The sequence below is a fragment of the Equus przewalskii genome, chromosome 1 (genome assembly GCF_037783145.1).
Source record: "Equus przewalskii isolate Varuska chromosome 1, EquPr2, whole genome shotgun sequence".
Lineage (NCBI taxonomy): Eukaryota > Metazoa > Chordata > Mammalia > Perissodactyla > Equidae > Equus > Equus przewalskii.
The window spans coordinates 129,748,561-129,769,172 of NC_091831.1; the positions used below are offsets into that span (position 1 = coordinate 129,748,561).

Sequence of the window (20,612 nt, forward strand, 5' to 3'; positions counted from 1 at the left end):
TGCTGAAGCCAACAGGGCTAGTAAAATGTTCAAACAGGAGCACAAGCTACTTGTGACACTAGATTTGATTTTACAGTGTTATTAATGACCATTTAGCAATACTTTTCCTGTGTGTTATACAACGGACAACCACCTCACCAAAGAAAGAAAATTTCCTGACTTCAAAGACCCAGATAGAAGAGAATATGTGAATTAAGAATGATAGAAAGAAGATATTAAAGGGTCTATGCATCCTCAATTACCTTTAGAATGTTCATGTATTTTCTAAGGGATTTTTCCAAGGCTGAGCTGGATTAGAATTCTCAGTTTTAATTACTGTCTATATCTCTATCAAACTATTTTAAGTAGTTTAATATTTGCCTTTCATAGGGTCCTCCAAACACTACTAAACAGAGAAAAGCAAAATGTACTCAACAACATATTTAGGAAGATATGGACAGATGAATAAAAAATATGCAAAATCAGTATAACCATTATTCTCAAGGGGACAAACATTTCATTAAGACCTGCTCTGAGCCAGGTTCTTGCAATCAAAATAAAACTGCCAACCTCAGAGAGTTCATGGTTTAGCCTCACACAGACCTACTGCAGGATGTCAGGAAAACCTTGGAAAATGCCTCATTTGGGGGAAGAAACCACAAAACCAATAGATACCAATACAGAAAGGCAGGCCCAAAATACGAAGCTTTAAGAACAAAATCACACTTGGTAACACAGGAAGTATCTCCTGAAGCTCAGCTCCAGGTTCACCTCTTAGGAGAAGAATCATCTCAGAATCAGTATAATCTCTGACAGTGTCACATGTGGCTGACGTGGGAGCCACCATCTCGTGGAGAGATGGCAACACCACTTATTGATCATCCATTATGTACCAGGTATATAATGTTTATCCCGTTTACCTCATCCAGGGACCACCAGAAGTTGGTGACATCAAGCAAATGGCACAGCCTAGATGAGGTCTACCTAAATCTTGGTTTATCACCAAAACTTCTGACATGAAAAAAGGAAAATTGAGAGTTACCCTATCGAACAGCTGAGTCACTAGAATTGTCTGGGGAACCCTTGCAGGTTATCAGGGGAGGGAATTCCTAGAGTAGAACAAGGTGCAGTGGAATATGATTATTTTATGACTGATTCCCATAAGGCCACCCAGGGCTCTGCTCTGTTTCTACAAGCAACGAGCAACCTTCTGCTCTAGTGTTTGGTTTCATGTGTAGACTTGCCCTTCAAGAGGATTCCAAATAAAAAACTCTCCTTGAGAGCTCTCCTTGAAACAGCAGACCTCCCTGTCACTTAACATTTACTTAACTACAATGAAGAGCTTTATGGAAGACTCAATCTCCCATTTATGTTGGCAGTCAGACTTTCCTTCCTCACACTTGGTACCCAGGAACATCCAATTCTTCTCGTAATCCTAGATCTCAATTATGAGGATTAACTATCAAGACTTTACTTAATATCAGAGCTTCCTTTGAAAAATATCTCTCTTTTAGGACTTAGAGAAAGCAGATGGTCTTTGCTATAATTTATACATACTTATAATAATTCCATGGAATTCAACATGGAATTGTTGAAGCTCTACTGTATACAATGTTCTAAGTATTATTTCAACTTTTGCTCCTGTTTCAATGGCATTGTCTAATTGGTATTTTACCTATATAAGGCATTACAGGATGACCATGCAGTAAAACCTGAATCTGTTGCTTTAAAAGGCCAAGGAAGCCTCAGTAGGTATGTGAATAGTTTCAAAACTACAATCATTTTAGTCTTACCCCAGAATTACACAGGGAACTATTAAAAGAGAAAGAAAATTACAATCCTCACTTTGTTACCAAGACTAAGCACATCGTGAGATTTAAAGAGAGCAATGAGTATCAATTAGCATCATTGTTAATCTTCAATTTTTCAGTGTAAAGAGCCTTAGTATGCTAGTATAATTATGAAATTGATTTCTATATTAGGGCTATAGAAAAGGAGAATGTTCACTTTCCATGTCGATAGCTCATGTGTATTTCACCCTTTTTGTAATTTTCCCTATTGAAAACTAAAGTCGTAGCACAGTCAGAATCTTAATGGATTAAATTCCAGTGCTAAATACTTCAAAACTCCACATGATACAAGGCACAGCAAACAAGGCAATCCCCACCCAGGAAAGAACTGAGAGGGGAACACAAGCAAGCTGAAAATTGCCTAATAAAAATCACTCCTTCTGGAAGTTTTAACAGATGCTTTCCTTTTTTTTTTAAGGATTGGCACCCGAGCTAACAACTGTTGCCAATCTTTTTTTTTTTCTTTTCTGCTTTATCTTCCCATACCCCCCCGTACATAGTTGTATATTTTTAGTTGCAGGTCCTCCCAGCTGTGGGATGTGGGACGCCGCCCCAACGTGGCCTGACGAGCGGCACCATGTCCGAACCCTGGCCACCGCAGCAGAGTGCGCGAACTTAACCACCAGGCCATGGAGCCGGCCCCAACAAGATGCTTTCTTAAAGGACAAAAACTTGGAGAATTTAGAAAGGGCAAAGAAAATTAACATATTTGACAATGATAATGTAATGGCATTTTAACCAATTTTTAAAACTAAAATAAATAGAGGTAATTCTGGCACAGCTAAGAGACAAAACACTTAGCATGCATTCAGTATGGCTCTTTCTATTTTTAAAATAATGTCTCACATACAGCAGCTCAATTTCTGTGTTAGCCTCTAAAAAGCAAAAATCAATGTTTTATAATATGATTCTGTACACGGCACAGCTCTTCGCTTACCTCAAGGATAATTGCAACTATTAAATATTACTATTCTACTAATACAAGGTAAAAGCAGAAATAAAGACTTTGCTTACCTAATTCCCTCCTTGGCTGGCTTCCAAAATTCACCACCTCTCTCCATCAGGAGAGAAAGAGACAGAAAGACAAATGGCATATCTATAAATTCTGTTTGTGATGAAAGCAACTGAGGTATTTGGGATACAAATCCACCCCACCAAGAGGCAGAATGATATAGAAAATTTCATATCTAACCTTCTTTCCTGCATATCCAAAAAGATGGATCATCCCTTTAAGAATTCTCTTTTGCCAAGAAACAAAATGGTCTAACTACTAGAACTGCATTAGCCTTCAGTGATAATGAAATTTTAAAAGGCCGGTGTAATAAAGGCGTGGCTAGCCTAAGCAAGCATAAAGCACAATGCTCCTTGCTTTTTTTTTTTTTTTTTACCACCAGCACTTACCTTAGTCCTTCCTCTCAATCCTCAAAATAAGCCCACAATCCTATTTTAGTAGTGCAGAGTTTAAAATACTTATGTTAATATAACTGAATATCTGCCAAGAGGAAAACCATTGGTATTCGTCCTTGTGCTAAAACTAATCTTACACTTCTCAAGCCTTTTCCCCTCTATGTCCACCATCCAGTATCAAACATGACCCAAGGACACCTTTAGTTTCATCTACATGTCAACTTCATACCAGCCACACAGACCTGACCCAACTAAAAGCTCGCATTTGTAACTTTCCCTGTAGCAATACATGGGCCTCTAAGTGCTGTGTGTCCTTGGACGAGGCATTTATCATCTGAATCTCACTTTCCTCCTGTGTAAAATCAGTGGTGAGGACCAGGTGATCTGAGAGTGGCCTGCCAGCATCCAATGCCATATGTCGGGTGCACATCCTTGCTGTCGGCTTGCCCATAGCAGGGAGAAAACTAACTTCAGTCTCAGGTTCTTGGGTTCAGTTGTCTCAAGGGATTCAGGACTTTAGAATTAGGGAAAACAATAATAAAAGGCATTCGTGAGCATGTTCATCTATTTCCCACACTCCAGTCAACAGTGCTTTGGCTGCCTGGGACTTTGACGACAAACTTCCAGGGGGCAAGAGACCCATCTTGGCAGATGTCAGTAAGCTATTCACGTTGTAAGCGACATACCAGCAAAGTGGAACAAAACACCCATTCATTTTGCTTGTTCAAATGGATAAGAAGCAACAAAAATCATTGTTTGTATTTCCCTAAGCCACAGAGAACATAATTCTAGCAGATACTAGATGGAATTGTTGCTCTGAAAAGTTAAGCGTCAATAACTTGGAAAGCCTGTTAAACAGGAGCCACGACCAGCTCCTGTTAAAAATGTCTTATATGTATTTACATGTGCTAATGCCTCACATGTACTCTTATGTGCTCTCATCCCAATGTTTGAAAACAATTAGGATGAATGGTTTGAAGTCAAGGGCTGTAGGAAGACACATGCTCTCAAACTTGCCCTCTGGCTCATGGAAGAATGTAGCATCTGCCCAGGGTCCTGGACAGAAGCCAAATGGATTTCATAGGAAACTCAGGCCTACTCTCCTTATAGCCTCCATGTCCCCTGCCTCTCTCTACTGCACATTCACATATGAGCAGCCTGTAATCCTTCCTCCAGCATCCATTCCCATCTGCCCACTCAGATCTCTGCAATCGCCAGCAAAATGACATCACCAGAGCGCAGTGTGAAAGCTGGGCTGGAGACACAGAAGCCCAGATTGGCTGGATTTGTAAGAGAATCTTATTCTCTAAAAAGACAGGTGGCTCCATTTAAAATTCCTCCCTGCCCATCAGCTTCAGCCCATGCTCTCCCCACAGCCCCCAAAACATATGCTATGGGAGTTCCTGTCCTCTCCCTGCTCTTGCCAGGGCACAGGAGCCTAGCTGTTCCCAGCAGCTGCTGGCTTCCTTTTGGCTCTCCGGCACCAGTGTATTCTAATGAAAGGGGTGCTGAAACCTCTACGACCAGTTCACGGCAAAAGACATTTCCTCATACTCCTTGCCCTAAGCAGAGATATGCCCTCTTACCTTTAATTCAATTACATGGATGAATAATTAGGTCTCTGATAGTGAGAAATCCTCAGCTTACGCTGCAGCCACAAAAGACCGACCATAACCCAGTGTAGGGGATGTTGCCACAGGCTAGCATTTTGAAAGGTTCCAGTTGTGATCAGGATGACTCCAACTTGGAAGAGCTCTCCTAATGGGTTGATGTGGCATGAATAACCAGAAAAGTAGGTCAGGGACCTGAATCACGGTCTGAAGGCAGATATGCTTGTAAAGTGCCAAGCCCCACAGTTCTGTGTGGTTTGCAAGATGCAAGCAATGACATTTGTGGATGGGTCCTTCTGTCACTGCCCCCAACAATACCCCAACATCAGCCTTGATGACCAACCAGCACAACAATAATACACACCTCTGCATCTTCCAGTCATCCCAAAAGCCCAACAATACTCCCCCCTTAGGCGGCTGGAAAGAAAAAAGCAATCTCAGATGTTATTGGTACAAACAGTTTTCAGGTCACCATGCTCCAGCAGTCCAAGGCAATAGCCGCTGATTAAGACAGGCTTGCTCTCTCTTAGTCTCATTGTTTTTTCCTGTTTGGTCAGTAGATGTCACGTTAATGTGCTGTTTTTAGTCTTTAAACTTACCCTAAGAAAAAAAGTCTTCTTGCCTTTACTCCCATCATATGCTGATGTACACAACTGTACACACATACACCCCGCACCCTTCTGACACAACAGGCAGGACTGCCGGAGGATTAAGGCAGCACTCTGGTGCTTTAAGACAACCTGACAAAGCTGCGGAGGAAAACTGTCAAAGATTATCTGTTTCTTTGGTCTCTCTTTTTCCCTCTTAACTGTGATATTTTCTCTCCTCTCTACCTCTCAAAGAGAAAAACCTTATGCCTTTCAACAGCCCAATTTCTGAAACAAAGCTACAAAACAGCACACTCATCCGTCCTATCTCATTTGAGACCTTCCTACTTCAAGTCCTTCCTGGGTCAAAATGCTCCACCCTTTCTGCAGGAGTCACAGAAAGGAAGATTTGCTCAGAAAGGCAGAGGTGGCTGACTATCAGGTGAGAAGCAAGGAACTTCCTGCAGTGTCACAAAAACTTGTAAATCCATCAGAAAAGTAACATTGCAAGCCATCTAAGATGAAGTTTTTCAAACCTGGGAACAAATATGGAATTGTGACCCTATGCAAAGAGCATGCAAAGCTGCAGGTAAGACAGTGTGAGTCTTCCTGGATCTAATGAAGGCTAGAATTACATTGGCCATTTAAAAACAAAAGCAATACATTATTTCTGAGCGGAATACAAAATTCACACGCAGCTCTCTTATGAAACCATTTGGAGCTGGGCCCTTAAGGTACATCCTCAGGCCCTCACTGAGGTATCAGATCCCTCATTCTCCTCTGAAGTTAGGGACACAGTGGAAATTCTAGATCTCAGCTATAATACAGTTGACAGCAAAGGAAAAATTACAATAATATTCCAAGGATAGAACCAACTAAGGGCAGAACTCACATTAGTGGTGAACTTGACGGGGCACTCTTCAATGGAATGACAAATCACAAAAAAATCTTTCAAAACTTAAAAGTCCATATGCCCTTCCTTCATATTTTACTCTCTTACCAGACTTGTTCTCATTCCCAAATGAAACACATGAACCCAAAAGATAAAGCAAAAACCAAAGATTCTACTTCAAGTAAAGACCTACCTAATGATGACAGTCAACTTGCTAAAAGAACAAAGCATTAGAAGAAAATGTATATTCTGAATTTTTTCCACATCAGTATTAACAGTAACCCCAGAGCTGACTGTCTACACCAAATGGTAATCTCAGTTGCTGTTGGCATAGATTAGCTACGGTTTAAAATCAAGGTAAGGTACATTTGCATTCCATAAAGGTCTAGTATTTCATATATGAACCAGAACTTACAATCATTCTCTTAACAACACAGCCAGCAAAAGCTCATTCACAAATTTAGATTTGGTTTTGATAACTAGAACCATCACTAGATCACTAGGTGGACTGTATAAGAGATGCTATCTTTTCCTTTGATTTATGAGCTATGAGATTTTCAACGAAAATAGATACATGATTTTCCACAAGTGTTCAAACCAATAGCCCTCTTCATGCTTAGTCATGGAAAATCTAGAAAATAATTCTATAGTGCTATATATACTTATCTATACTCACCTGGTTTGAGATACCCTGTCTCAAAGAGCTTTGCTTTCATTGGTACGGTAATGTTTAATTCTTTTCCACTCCAGCACAGGTTTATCAGCAGAGTGCCTGGTTAAAATCTACTGCCCAGTCACTCCACATGGATATTAAGCAAAGCAAATCCACTTAGTGATTGTGCCATGAGAGGGGAGGCCATATTGATCATCCTGATTAGCTCTGTCAGCTGGAGTAAGAAAGACTGACTGGCGCTCAGGGCCAGCTGTGCAGGGTACACAAACAGAGACAATGGGCAACATCGACAGCCTCCAAGCAATTGGTCTGGGCAGTGATGGATGCTATGTGGGCAGCTTATGGGGTTATTAAGGATATCGCACTGGCCCAAGGGAAACCCAAACTCCATCTCCTTTTATTAAGATAAAGTTGGACTGTCCATGATACAATAGAGGACTAAGGAGGCTTTTGTCTCTTTTATAATTGACAGAGGCAAAAAAAGAAAAATCAACTTATATATTAAATAAAAAAGACAACTCAGTGAGTGTATGTGTAAGATGATTACAAAACACTACTTGTTTGTATTGTAAGTGAAAAATAGGATATATAAAATACTTCAGTAAATACAAAAGTATTTAATTCCACGTTATTTATTACATGTTATATATAATTATATGTTAATATTAATAGTTACATTATTTAAGGGAAGAAAGGGGGACCATGGTTTTCTGCACATCCCCTTTGTTCATATCAAGGGGCACTTGCTTAGTAGATAAGGGAATGAAAGATCACACTTCAACCCTCGCCCTACAGGCTGGACTGAACGGAGACTGGAAGCTGGGTACCCCCCATCCCTCTGGACCAGAAAGAGTCCCTCCCAAGTTGCAATTAAATGGTTGAAATCAGAAATAAATTCTCCTGTACTTACAGACACATGCATACTCATTCACCCACACCCTTCCCCATATTTTTCCTTCTGTGCCCCCCAAAAAGTCTCTACTAATTATATAACCTAGAGTAAATCATTTTGACTTTCTGATCCTCAGTTTCCAAATTAAGACTAATAATCATTTCCACATTAAGAATACCAATGCCTACAAATCTACAGGAGCACCCTGCAGATGAAATTAGATCGAGTAAGTAATGCCTGGTAGAGTTCACATTCAAAGATGTTGCTGCCCTTCCCTTTGCTACCTGACACCCCAGTGCTTAATCTCATCAGACCTAGAAAGCCCAGCTCATGTGCATTGCCTCCCGGGAAGGATGGTAGCACATGGTGTTCTTCTAGACACCAGCAAGGTTTTCCTGAATGTGCATGCAGGACATCTAAAACCATCAGAGCGATTCTCCATTCCAAATTGGTTTTATGTGCTGAGCCCATCTGTCTTGGGAAGCCCCCTTGAAAGAATTAGCTAGAAATTCTGTGTGGCAAAATCTCCAGATTTTGCCATACCTTTTGAGCACCTGATAATGGAAACATGAGGTTCTGTTATATTGGGCCAATTCCTCTATGGTCAGGGAGATGTTCACAGCAAATGAGAGGGCTCCTGTTTCAAGAAATCTAGCCAGAGAACATCATGTCGAAGAGCAAGACTGCCGGATCTCAGTAAAATTTCTCAATCATTTAAGCACCTCCACCACCCCTTCAGGTAAACACATTGCTACTGCAGAATTGAGTTTCACAGCATGGGGATCTTAACTATCTCAGTTTATGCTTCCAATATACATTTGAGAATATGGGGCTGGGGGCACACAGAGAGGCTGAATCAATATCACCAAGATACTGCATTTTTATCCTTACTGACCGAAAAAGTCATTTCACCTTTTAAAGATATTGTTTTCCTTGCTCTCAGTAACTGCGTATCAACATTCCTTTATCCTCATACTAATAGTGTGGGGCAGCATATTGTGCCCCAAACACTGTGTGTCCCACTGAACATGGAAAAGGATACTGCTGCACAGTATTATCATCTTGCTTCCTTCACAGGGTTTTCAACTTGTTTGTTGACACTCTAACCTAAGTCCTTGAGCACTGACAACATGAAAAAATAAATACTTGAGACACAATCAACTCCCTAAGTCCCAAGGTGCTACACGAAGCAGGTTTAAGGCATCTGAAAATTTACTTTGATGAGACAACAAAGACAAAAGGCATCTCTCCCCACAGACCACTTCCAAAGGTTAGGTTTTAAAAGACCATGGAAGCCTCTTCAAGTGGTACCAAACTAAAATGGAAGGAGCACCAGACACAGGAGCTTCTTGCATATGAAACATTTTATTGCATTGATCATACACGTTGCAGTTTAAAATCTTGCTAAACTCAGAGCACCTTAAGTGGAAGGTCAGTAAGAGGTTGATCTTCAATATTAGTTCCCTAGAACTGACATAAAAAACTACCACATAATGGGTGTCTTAAAACCACAGGAATTTATCCTCCCATAGCTAGAGAAGCTAGAATCAAGCTGCCGGTGGGTCACACTCCCCCCGAAGACTCGCAGGGAGAACCATTCCTTGTCTCTTTGAGCTTCCTGGGGGCTCTGTCTTCACATGGCATTCTTCTCTGTGTGCCTCTCTGTGTCCTGTCCTCTTCACATAAGGACACTAGTCATTGGATTAATCCAGTATGATCTCATCTCCATCCATAAGTAATTGCATCTGCAAAGACTATTTCCAAATAAGGCCAAATTCTGTAGTTTCAGGTAGACATGAATTGGGAGGGGACACTAATCAAACCACTATAGCCGAGTTGAACACTTAAGGCAAGAATTACCTTGATATAAAAATACTTTTTGTAGCAATATGAAACTACATATTAAATATATAACCATCATAACTGGATAATGGGACAAGTGAGTGACCTCATCTAAGGAGATAAACTGAAGATGAGCTAAGAAAAGCCACAATTATAAGTAAGCCCATGCCAACAGCTTCCCCATCTCTCTCTCACCATTCTCTAAAGGAACAGAGCTGTGTTATCAGAGCCAAACGTGAAAATTAAATGACACATTTCAGGAAAAACAAGCAGCACCACCACCCTCCCCACACTTCCAACCCAAGAAAGATTTGTAGACAACACATACTACATTTTTGCCCAGATTCATTGCTATGCTCAGTCAAAAACCAAACATTTCAGCATCCAGGCAACATAATCTAAACTGAGAAAAGAAAACACAGCATAGTGTAGGCCACAGCTAGAAATGCTAATTTGCTTTTCCAAGATATTCTGCAAAAATTAAGCACACAACTGTTCAATCCCCTAAACTAGTTTATAGGCCGTGAGTTTAACTTGCAGGATTAATAGCAACTCCAGAAGGAGAGCCATTTGAACAATGTGTGTTTTCTACCAGAATCTTTCATGCAGACACATAAAGCTGGGAAAGGTTTTCAACAACTCTAGCATGATATTTCACTCTAAAATCTAACCTATTAGGGGAAACAAGCCAGAAAGATTCTGAAAACTGTTACACATCCGTAAGTTCTCTAGGTTTGAGGAACAACCACCTTCATAATACCAAAGTGTTTCCAAGAGGGAAACTGTTGAATGTTAACTCCCTAGCTCGCTGCACGGTTGTTCCTCCAGTGGGCAGAGAGAGATGCAGGCACCCTCAACACGTTAGTCACGAGAAGCAGCAGGTGGCCAGGACCCTGGCCTTCAGTGGAAGCCTATGCCTCCATGAGGGTCTCCCATACCATATACCGAAGTGTTAACATACAACTAGTTCACAATGGTCACGCCCAAGCCCTCTGACCAGGAGCTCCTAGTGAGTCTTCTGTGAACACTAGGGGTCCAAGGTCTAGGTCACCAACTTACAGTAACAGGCGCCCATGTCCACTGGCCTGACTTTCTGTCCTGGGGGCAGTGGGGAAGACTGGGGAGTCGGAAGAGAAGAAAGAAAGAAAAATTTTCAAGTCTTGTACCAGAAAATAGTCAGTGAAGTTGAATAAAGGCCTATGAGAGTATCTCAACAAAATGTGGATGAAGGAATAGGAGAAAACTTTCAAATCCAATGTAACTCTAAAAATGTTTCCTAAGGTCTTAGACAACTATGACTCACTTCACTATTATGAAAAGAGCAAAATGCATATATAAAGAATTGCCTGAGAGATGAATCAGCTTGGGTAACTCAACCTCCTTCAATATTCTCCTTTCTTTTCAGAAAGGACTTTTCATCTGGAAGACTACAAACTCTGTTCCCAGTCTCATACTTTATATGCTATACAATATGGTTCCCCTCAATAGTAGAAAGTGTGAATTCCTTCCTTTACATCTTCAGCACTAAAATCTCTCTCCCTCTCTACACGTGTCATTTAGAAGTTGCAGAAAATCAAAATGAACAGAAACCCCAATGGAGAGCATTCAGCGTGACAGACACTTCAAACAGGTGGATCAGCAGTCAGAGGCACAAGGTGGCAGCTGGGGCTCTGACCATGTCAGGAGGCCTCACTGATCCAGGTGTGACAGCAACACAGGGCTGCTTGCAGAGGCATGACAACGGGGAGAGGGTGGCTGGCGCATCCCCCTGCTCCTGTTACAGTTGTTCTTCTTCTTTCTTCAAGTCTGCTACTGGCTTTTTATAAATATGCAATCAGTGATAAGTGGGTACCTCTGCATATTAGATTAGGGAGGTAAAATGTCAACATCACTTAGCCAGGGCAGACTAAGAAGCCAAAGCTAGGAAGTCATCGCCAAGAGGGGTCCAAGGGATGGCTCCAGAGGGACAACATGCCAAGAATGGGCTTCAAGTTGCTGTGGTCATTTTCAAGCAGACCCTCTGGACTCACTGGTAACACAGAAGTGGCAAACAGACTTGCCTTCTGCTCAGACACATTTCAGCTGCTGTACAATTTTCTCCAAAGGCAGAAAGTAGACAGGTTGAAAATAATGCGCCTGATCCCACTCCTGATAATGCCTGTGCATTGTGATTTTTAAATTGACAGTCCAATCAATCTGAGCCCAAGAAGCCTTACATTCAACTCCAACCCCAATAGGGACATTTTATGGACATGTGGCACTGCACAGCCATATCTCCTTTTCTAAGCAGATGTAAATCCTGCCAGAAGATGCACACCCAGGTGACACGTCTCCCATACTATAGCCAGTCCAGATGGCAAGGATCATTCAGGACCCAGGAACACATTATCTCTCCACTGCTCTTCTGAAAAACTATTATTCATCAAACACTTTCTAAGAAAATAAGATTAATAAGAACTCAGACCAGATGACAAAGCAATAGCAAAAAGCACCTTCTTTAGTAAAGATTGAGTAAAATGATGTTAAGAATCAAGGAGACAAATGTTCAGCTGAGATAGCAAAGGCCCTCAAACTCACACGAGATTCCCCGTGAAATTACTCACAAAGATGAAAAGTGGGGAGAAACCTGCAACATCACTAGAAGCCTGGGCTACATGCTATCTAGTAATAGCTATTTCAGAAGAAAATATATTGAAAGTAGTAAAGAATGTTGCAGAAAAGGGAAACTTGCTCATCAAGAAGTAAATCCACAATAGAGCTAAAATAATTACATCCTCACGGTGGTATGGGAAAAACAGATAAATGAGATAGATACAATATTTAGTGCATATACAGTGTTCATATGGGATAAAAGTTTCATCAAAACTCCATGGAGAAATAAAAGAATATTCAAAAAGTAGTGCTACACAAATTGTTTATCTTAAAAAAAAATTTAGATCATACTTCATACTATATACCACAATAAAATTTATATAAATTTAGAGTTAGATTTTAAAAATAAAAGCATAAAACAAAAGATTTAGACAATTTACCTTAGTTAGTTTGGAAAAAGTCTTTCTCAGTAAAAACAATGCAAGAGAAGAAATCACAAAGAGTTTTCCCAAAATAACAAGTAAAAACATTGCAAAGTAAAGTCAAAAGATAAGTGATGAACTCTGGAAACACATCTGCAGAATATGCCAAAAAGTTACTATCTACCAGAGAGACACTAGCTAGAGCTGAAAAAAAAATCAGGAAGAAAATAAAACAAATATCTTAATATGAAATGGTTAAAGAATAGTAAAAATTTCACAAAAGAACAAATACGAATGGCAAGGAAATAGAAGAAAAGTTTATCCTCAATAACAGCCTTAAAATACGAATCTATACAACATCCTCTAACTATCATGTTAGCAGCTATCTGAACACTCATTGTGTTGGCAAGAAATACCAGGAAATATACACTTCCTTCCATAAGATGTAAAGTTTTTTTGACAGCCAGTATGGCAATATTCTTCAAGGGCCTTAAATACGGTCGCACTCGTTAGACTGATAACTTTATTTCTAGGAGTTTATTTAGAGGAGATAATTAGAGATAAACAAAAGTATTTAGTTTGAGGACATTGATCACTGCTTTCTTCATAAGCAGGATACAAAATAATATAAACTACACACACATACGCATGTGCACATGAAGGACTAAAAGAAAATCCACCTAAATGTTAACAGTGAATTTTATTATCTTTAAGTTCTGGCTTTATAAATGATTTACAGTTTGCTGTGTTTTGATTTCCTACAACCTGCATATACAGTAGATAGTCTTATAATCAACCTCTTCTTAACAACTTGCCAAATTAAAAGCAACTCCTCAGTGGGTGGGCTACACTCACACTGAGTGGTATGCTTACTAGAGTCTGTTATTTATTGAGTATATAGCTAAATATTATATGGACCACAGAAATATAAGCACAGAAAGGAAGAGTTGCTGCTTGAACAAAAACTCAGTAGAATGCTTTGATGAATTGATTAAAAAAAAATTGCTGCCAAGTTAGGTGAGGGCCAGACAATTTTTTAAAAATTGGAAGAACTTTTTCTTTTAATATAAAGAGTCTATACTCATATTACTTCCCAAATATCTTTTAAATTCACATTGTAAGGAGCCCAAAAGTGGAAATTATAGACCCACAGCATGTGATTCATGGTGGAAGGATATTGCTGAACTCCAATTATACCGATATTCAAAGAAGTTTGTTACCGACATGTATGTATTTTAGGTCAAAATTTAAACGTGTATGTTTTAGGTTAAAACTTTTTATGATCCTCAATTTTAACTGACTTTTTTGACAAACCAATTACAAGTCTAATTAAGCTAATTTTGACAAAATAATTTTAAGTCTGGTCCCGTCCAATAAGGAGGCTTCCTTTGCATTCCTTTTACGATGGAGAAGGAAATGTTCTTTTGAGTAGAAAGGTGATAGGGTATTGGGGTAGGGAGAAGGAAAGGGAAGAAAGAGCAAGGAAAATTAGAGAGAGAGACTATTTAGATTTCCAAGCAGCAAGATTCAAAGCCTGTGCAAAAAATTTTAGAATATTTAGATGCTGTAATGCCTTATCATGTAATCAATGCAATAATGCAAATATCTCTATCTGGCACATAGGACTTGATCAAAACACGGGAAAGTCAACTCAAATTTTCTTAGCCATATTGTTCCCAAAAATTCTAATAAAGCACTACAAATACCAAATGAAACAAAATAACTAAAAAACAATTTAGCAAATGTTTGTTTAAGTTAGTCGAGGAAAGTCATGCTATAGCAGCAGAGTAAATGTATTGGCTTTTTGATACAGTAGATCTGATTTTTTTAAAAAACATTTTTATTGAGGTATAATTGACAGACAATAAGATACACATTAAAAGTATACTAGTAAGCTTTTACATATGTATATCCCCGTGAAACCATGACAATCAAGATAATGAACATATCCATTATTCCCAAAAGTTTTCCTATACCCTTTGGTAACCCCTCCCTCCCAACTCTCACTTCCCACTGTCCTGAGGCAACCACCAATCTGTTTCCCATCACCATACATTAGTTTGCATTTTCTAGAATTTTACATAAAACAAATCTCCTTTTGTCTGGCTTTGTTCACTTGGCATAACTGTTTTGAGAGTCACCGATGTTTGCTGCATATACCAATAGTTCACTTGTTTTTATTACTGAGTCATATGCCCTGGAGTGGGTATAGCATAATTTATTGATCCTTTCACATGTGGATGGACATTTGGCTAGTTTCCATTGGGGGCTATTATAAATAAAGTTCATAGTAACAGGTGTATGTGTCCGCTGTCCTGCCTGTGACATCTATGTAGAAATCTTTGTAAGGACATAGCCCACATTTCTCTTGAGTAAATATCAAGGAGTAGAATGTCTGGGACATACGACAGGTGTTATGTTTATTCAAAAAGTGATGCTGGGCAAACTGCTGATGTGAAAAAAAAAATGAAGTTACACCATAATTCATACTATATACAATAATGACATTTATATGAATTGAAAGAAGTAGATTTTAAAAATAAAAGTCTAAGACATAAAAAAGTTGAAGAAAGTGGCAAACTGTTTTCCAAAAAGGTTTTACCATTTTACATTCCTACCAGCAATAGGTGTGAGTTCCATTTGCTCCATGTCAGCTGTATGTATGTTTCGTAGGACACAGCATCCCTTCTTTATGCAACACATGCTATATACAGCTTTATCTTCTTTAAAGGAATTACAGTATAAGGTGACCATTCTAAATAATTAGGAAGGTGAGTTTTTAATTTCTGCCCTTCCTTGTCACACAAATTATAACAAAAAGCAGTAAACTACATTGATAAGAACAACATACATTTATTGTTTACCACAGGCTTAGTTCCACGTATTCCATCTTGCAAATACCCAACACAACAATCCTATGAAGATAAACCAATTTCACAGTTGAAGAAACTGAGAGAAAGACAGGACAAATAAATTACCCATGGTCACAGCACTAATGAGTTGGTAGAGCCAGGATTTCAACTCAGAAGTCTGAGCCCCAAGCTTTAGCTCTTAACTACTACCTGTACCCCCTGCTACCATGTACATATCCCTGAATACTGGTTATTTATCTTACAAAGCTATGAATAATCCCTAATATAGTCACACATCACTTAACAACAGGGATACATTCTTAGAAATGTGTCATTAGGCAATTGTGTCATTGTGTGACTATCACAGAGTGCACTTACACAAACCTAGATGGTACAGCCTGCTACACACCTGGCTATATGGTACTAATCTGATGGGACCACCACTGTATATGTGGTCCCTTGTTGACCAAAACATCTTTATTCAGCATATGACTATATTTCTTTTCAAGTTCTACCTCAGAGACAACTGATTTCAACACTTTAAGAGATTGAGGAGTAAACCTTGGAATATTACTTTGAGCTAAAAAGTCAGAGCAAATGCCAAATTCTTAAAATACCACCCTTGGTACATAATATAAAATCATCAGAGCTTTGACAGAATGGATATTGATTAATTCAATCCAGCAGATGTCACCTATTAAGCGCAAACATTGGTCCTAGCAGTGAGAAGATTATTTCAAAGAACATGGCTACCTTTTAACAGGGTGCTTTTCTGGTGGAAAGAAGAAAAAAAAAAATCCCCCAAGTAGGCAGACTCGTTCTCGACTGTAGCTCAGACTGCTGCAGTGTCACAAACCCCAGTCCCGTTACTCAAGGCCTTGCCATGAAGACCCGGGGCTGGACAACAACCAGGTCAGCAACACATTGTATCTTAAAAACTTCTTGGTATCTGTTGCCATTGTTCTTAAGGGTAAAAATAGAGGGTCATTGTGCAGCTCCTTCTTCATCTAAGGAGAGCCTAAGGGTCCAATAGGGACCGAGGACAGTGCTCGCATTAAGGAGATGGCACAGAAAACAAGACTTTTTAGCAGCAGCTGTGACACTGACACTGACAACTGTACTATACAGAATGTCAATTCATAATAAAAAAAAAAATAAGAGGAAACGTTGGAAAAATAATCAGCATCTCCCCAGCACTGACAAAAGGGAAGGAAACTGCTCTACTAGCAAGCTTATGTATATACAGGTAGAGGGGTCATAGAGTGAAAGAGGATTGTTCAATGATAAATCAACAGATATTTAATACCTGCTGCATGCACTGCACTGTGCTGGGGTATGTGGTGGTTAGATACAAACGAAGGGTAGGAAACAAGAGCTCTACCTCAGTTTGGAGTTTATCTTCAAGCTGGGAAAAGGGCCTACATTCCAGAAAGGATCACAGCACATTCAGTGCCAGATCCACAATTATTCACCACGGCCATCTTTGCTGACTTTGACTGAGTGCAGCCATTATGCCAAGTCCTCCCAAAACGCCGCCTCATTTAATCCTCCCCAAAATCACGTGAGGCAGGCATTGCTCATCTCCATTTCACAGATTATCCAGCAGATTGGGACAAGTCCCACGACTTGCTCCTGACCATGCACCTAGTAAGTGGTAGAGCTGGGAATCCAACACGGCTCTGTTCAGCTCCAAAGCTGAGGCTCAGCTACCAGGTTATCAAAACTCTCTAGAGCCTTCAGAAACTCTTTCAAGAATCCCTCTGGTTAGTAAGGGCCTGGAAGGCTTCCTGTAGGAAGGAGAGATATGGAAGAGAAACTGAAGGGAAAGAGGTAAGTGTACTGTAAGACAAGAAAAGGCCTTCAGACCAAGGCTGGGCGACCACTTGGTGGGACGTGGTCAAATAAAGTCACAAATGTTCACCAGTCACTTCACATGCCAGGCTCTGGCAACACCATTATGAATAAGTCAGACACAGTCCCTGTCCTCCAGGGACTCTCTGTCTATTGAGGGAGGCAGACACCTCCAACGAGAGTGGGTCTCCCAGGCAGGGACATACTCCTGAGGGTCTGGCACAATTGGTGACCCCCACCATTCACACCTGGGCCTAGAAAAGAACACTGGGTTTTTCTATTTACCAGGTGGCATAGCACTGCCATAAGTCAAGAGCATAACGTCAGTTTTCAATTCCTGGGCTCATCAGCTTTGAAATTTTAATTTTTTCTTAACCTGGATGATACCTGCATTAGTTCATATTATGAGGGGAACAAAGGAGGCTTTACAAATATTTTAATATCAACCTATCAAATCAGCATATAGAATATAAACGTGATCGTGAGATGTAATCACACTCCTCTGCCTTTTTGCCTCCAGCCTTTCCTTCCTGAAAAATTCAGCCTTAAAGCCATTAGGCGGGACAGAACAAGGTAAGTGCCAGCAACAGGTGGTGGGGGTAGGGGTGGGTGCAGTGCCAGGGTGGCCCAGAACAGGGAAAAACAACTAGAAGGAACTTCATGGTGTTAAGTTAGAATTTAAAGCATGCGTGTGAGTTCACGATTTTTAAGATAGACAAGCAGACATGCAGACAGACATGTACACACACACAAAGATGTAGTAGCACTAAGGTTTGTATACATAGATATACAGTTAATCCTTATTATTTACCGATTCCATATCTCCAAACTCACCTAACTCACTAAAATTTAGTTATAACCCCAAACTTAACACTTGTAGCATTTTCCTGGTCATTCTTGGACACGTGCAGTGGTGAAAACATGGAGTCACCCGACACACACGTTCCCAGCTGAAGTCCAAGAAGGCAACGCTCCATTGTCTTGTTTCAGCTCTCAGAGTGTAAACAAGTGGCCTTTTTGAGGTCTATTTAGTGCCATGTTTTTTGCATTTTTGTGCTTTCCTTGTGGTTTCACTATTTAAAATGGCCCCAAGCATAGTGCTGAAGTGCTATCTAGTGTTCCTAAGCACAAGAAAGCTGCCATGTGCCTCATGGAGAAAATGCATATGTTCGATAAGCTTCCTTCAGGCAGGAGGTAAGTAATGTTGATCATGAGTTCAATGTTAATGAATCAATAATATATGTTAAATATGGTGTCCTTAAATAGAAATGCAAATAAAACAAAGTTACGTATTGATTAGTTAACAAAATTGTTGTGACCAGAGGCCGGCAGAAACCTAATCGTGTATTTCGCCAAGGAGCAAAAGTTCAGTAGTTGCTAATTCAGTGTTCACTCTGACTTTCTACATAATTACTGTGAACAAGAAAAATCTAATTTATTCCCTAGCTCTGTCCACTGAGAAGGCCTGGGATGAATGATACCCCAGTAGCAAAGAGCACACTAAGTGCTCAGATTTTGGCTTCAAATTACCTTTTTTTTAATAAAAGGTGCGGGGCTCCATGGAGTAAAGGGTGATTCTAGGGCTGAGGAGATGAAACTGGCACATCTCGTGTCAGAACATAAAGGATTGATCAAACAATGATGGAGATGTGTCAAAAGGACACAGGAAGCAGTTTGAAAGGGCTTCCACCAGCCACATCAAGAACAATTTGAACATCAAAATGATAGTAACAGATTATAGCTTGCTGAATAAAATATGAAAACATGAGTCCATAACAATATAAATAAATGAATAAATAAAACGAAAGTTTGATGAGGAATGGAATAGCTACATAGGTTCAAAGTACTTCTGTACAAAAAAGTTATGTACTAGAATGGGAAAAAAATAACCTTTTCAGAGGTGAAACTGGCCACCACCACCTCAACCATGTGATGAGGTGACCATCATCAGTAACGGGACAAATCTAGATTGTGCACCACATGATAGGATGCAACAACACAGCACCATTTCTGTGATATTCTTGCCAAAGATGCAAAACTTGAATTTAATCATGAGGCAACAACACACAACCCAAACTGAGGGGTATGCTACAAAATAACTGGCCTTTCATCTTCAAAAGGGTCAAGGTCATGAAAGTGCAAGAAAGACTCATGGACTGTCCAAACTAAAGAAGACAAAAGACACATGACAAGTAATTGCAACAAATGATTCTGAACTTGATCCTCTTGCTAGACGTGGTGTGAATGGGACATTCGGTGAAACCTGAATGTCTGAAGATTATATGGTAGTAATTTTGACGATTGCATTGTGGTTAGGTTCAAGGATGTCCTTTTACAGGAAATATCTGCTAAAATAAAAGTAATTCAGGGTGATTGTGCATTAGGTCAGCCACTTACAACCAAATGGTTCAGGGAACCATCTTTGTGCTATTCTTTCAGCGTTTCTCTAAGTTTGTGATTGCTTCAAAAATATTTCAAAGTATTAAAAAAATTTAAAAAAGGATGCATAACAGAGCAGTAAGGCTGACAAAGACGGAAGCACAGGAGGAGCACTCCTCCTCTCTACTGACTCTTCATCCATTTCTAAAGCACAGTAAACCCCCACAAACCCTCCAGGCTACTGCCCTGCCTCTGTCCTCCCCCACACAGCCACAGATCCTGCAAGACTTCTTGGCACCGACAGATCTCTAATTACTCAGCCTTATTCCTCATCTGCTTCTGCTCAGCACTGCCAAGGTTACTTGTGTCTTCCTAGCTGATAACACAGGCATTCACTTGCTAGTCCGTGCCTGTCTGCCCAGCACTGGACAACAGTGGCCACTCTAGTGGGCTCCTCCCATCTCTCTGACCTCCTCGTTCTCAGTCTCTCCACAGGCTCTCTTCCTTGTTTAAACCTCATGGTCCTTGGGTCCTTTCCTACTCCCTCTTCTCCTCCAACTCCACACCCTTGCCTGGTGGATATCATTTTCTCTTAGGACTTGCATTTGTCAGATCTGCAGATAGAGACCAGACCTCTCTCCTGTGCTCCTCAGCCAAGTCTACACCATATCTCCCCAAGGAACTTCATAAGCATAGAAAATTCATCTTATTCAAAAATGAACTCATCGCTTCTCCCCTACCCCCCTCCCAAACTTGCTCCCCCTTCCTGCTTTCCTGACCTCAA

The 20,612-nt window shown here is 40.1% G+C and overlaps 1 protein-coding gene across 13 annotated transcripts in view; it reads right to left on the minus strand.

Annotated features, from left to right (window-relative positions):
* The window catches only part of TLN2 (talin 2), a 418,570-nt gene that overhangs the window by 211,897 nt on the left and 186,061 nt on the right, over positions 1 to 20,612 (minus strand). Inside the window, exon 1 of one of the 13 annotated variants that reach the window (XM_070578528.1) lies at positions 2,844 to 2,937. The exons of 11 other annotated variants lie outside the window; for them this stretch is intronic. The gene's annotated coding sequence lies outside the window, so the exon portion shown is untranslated. Of the gene's footprint in view, positions 1 to 2,843; positions 2,938 to 20,612 lie in introns of those variants that run through there. One more of the 13 variants, XM_070578497.1, reaches the window with a different exon arrangement.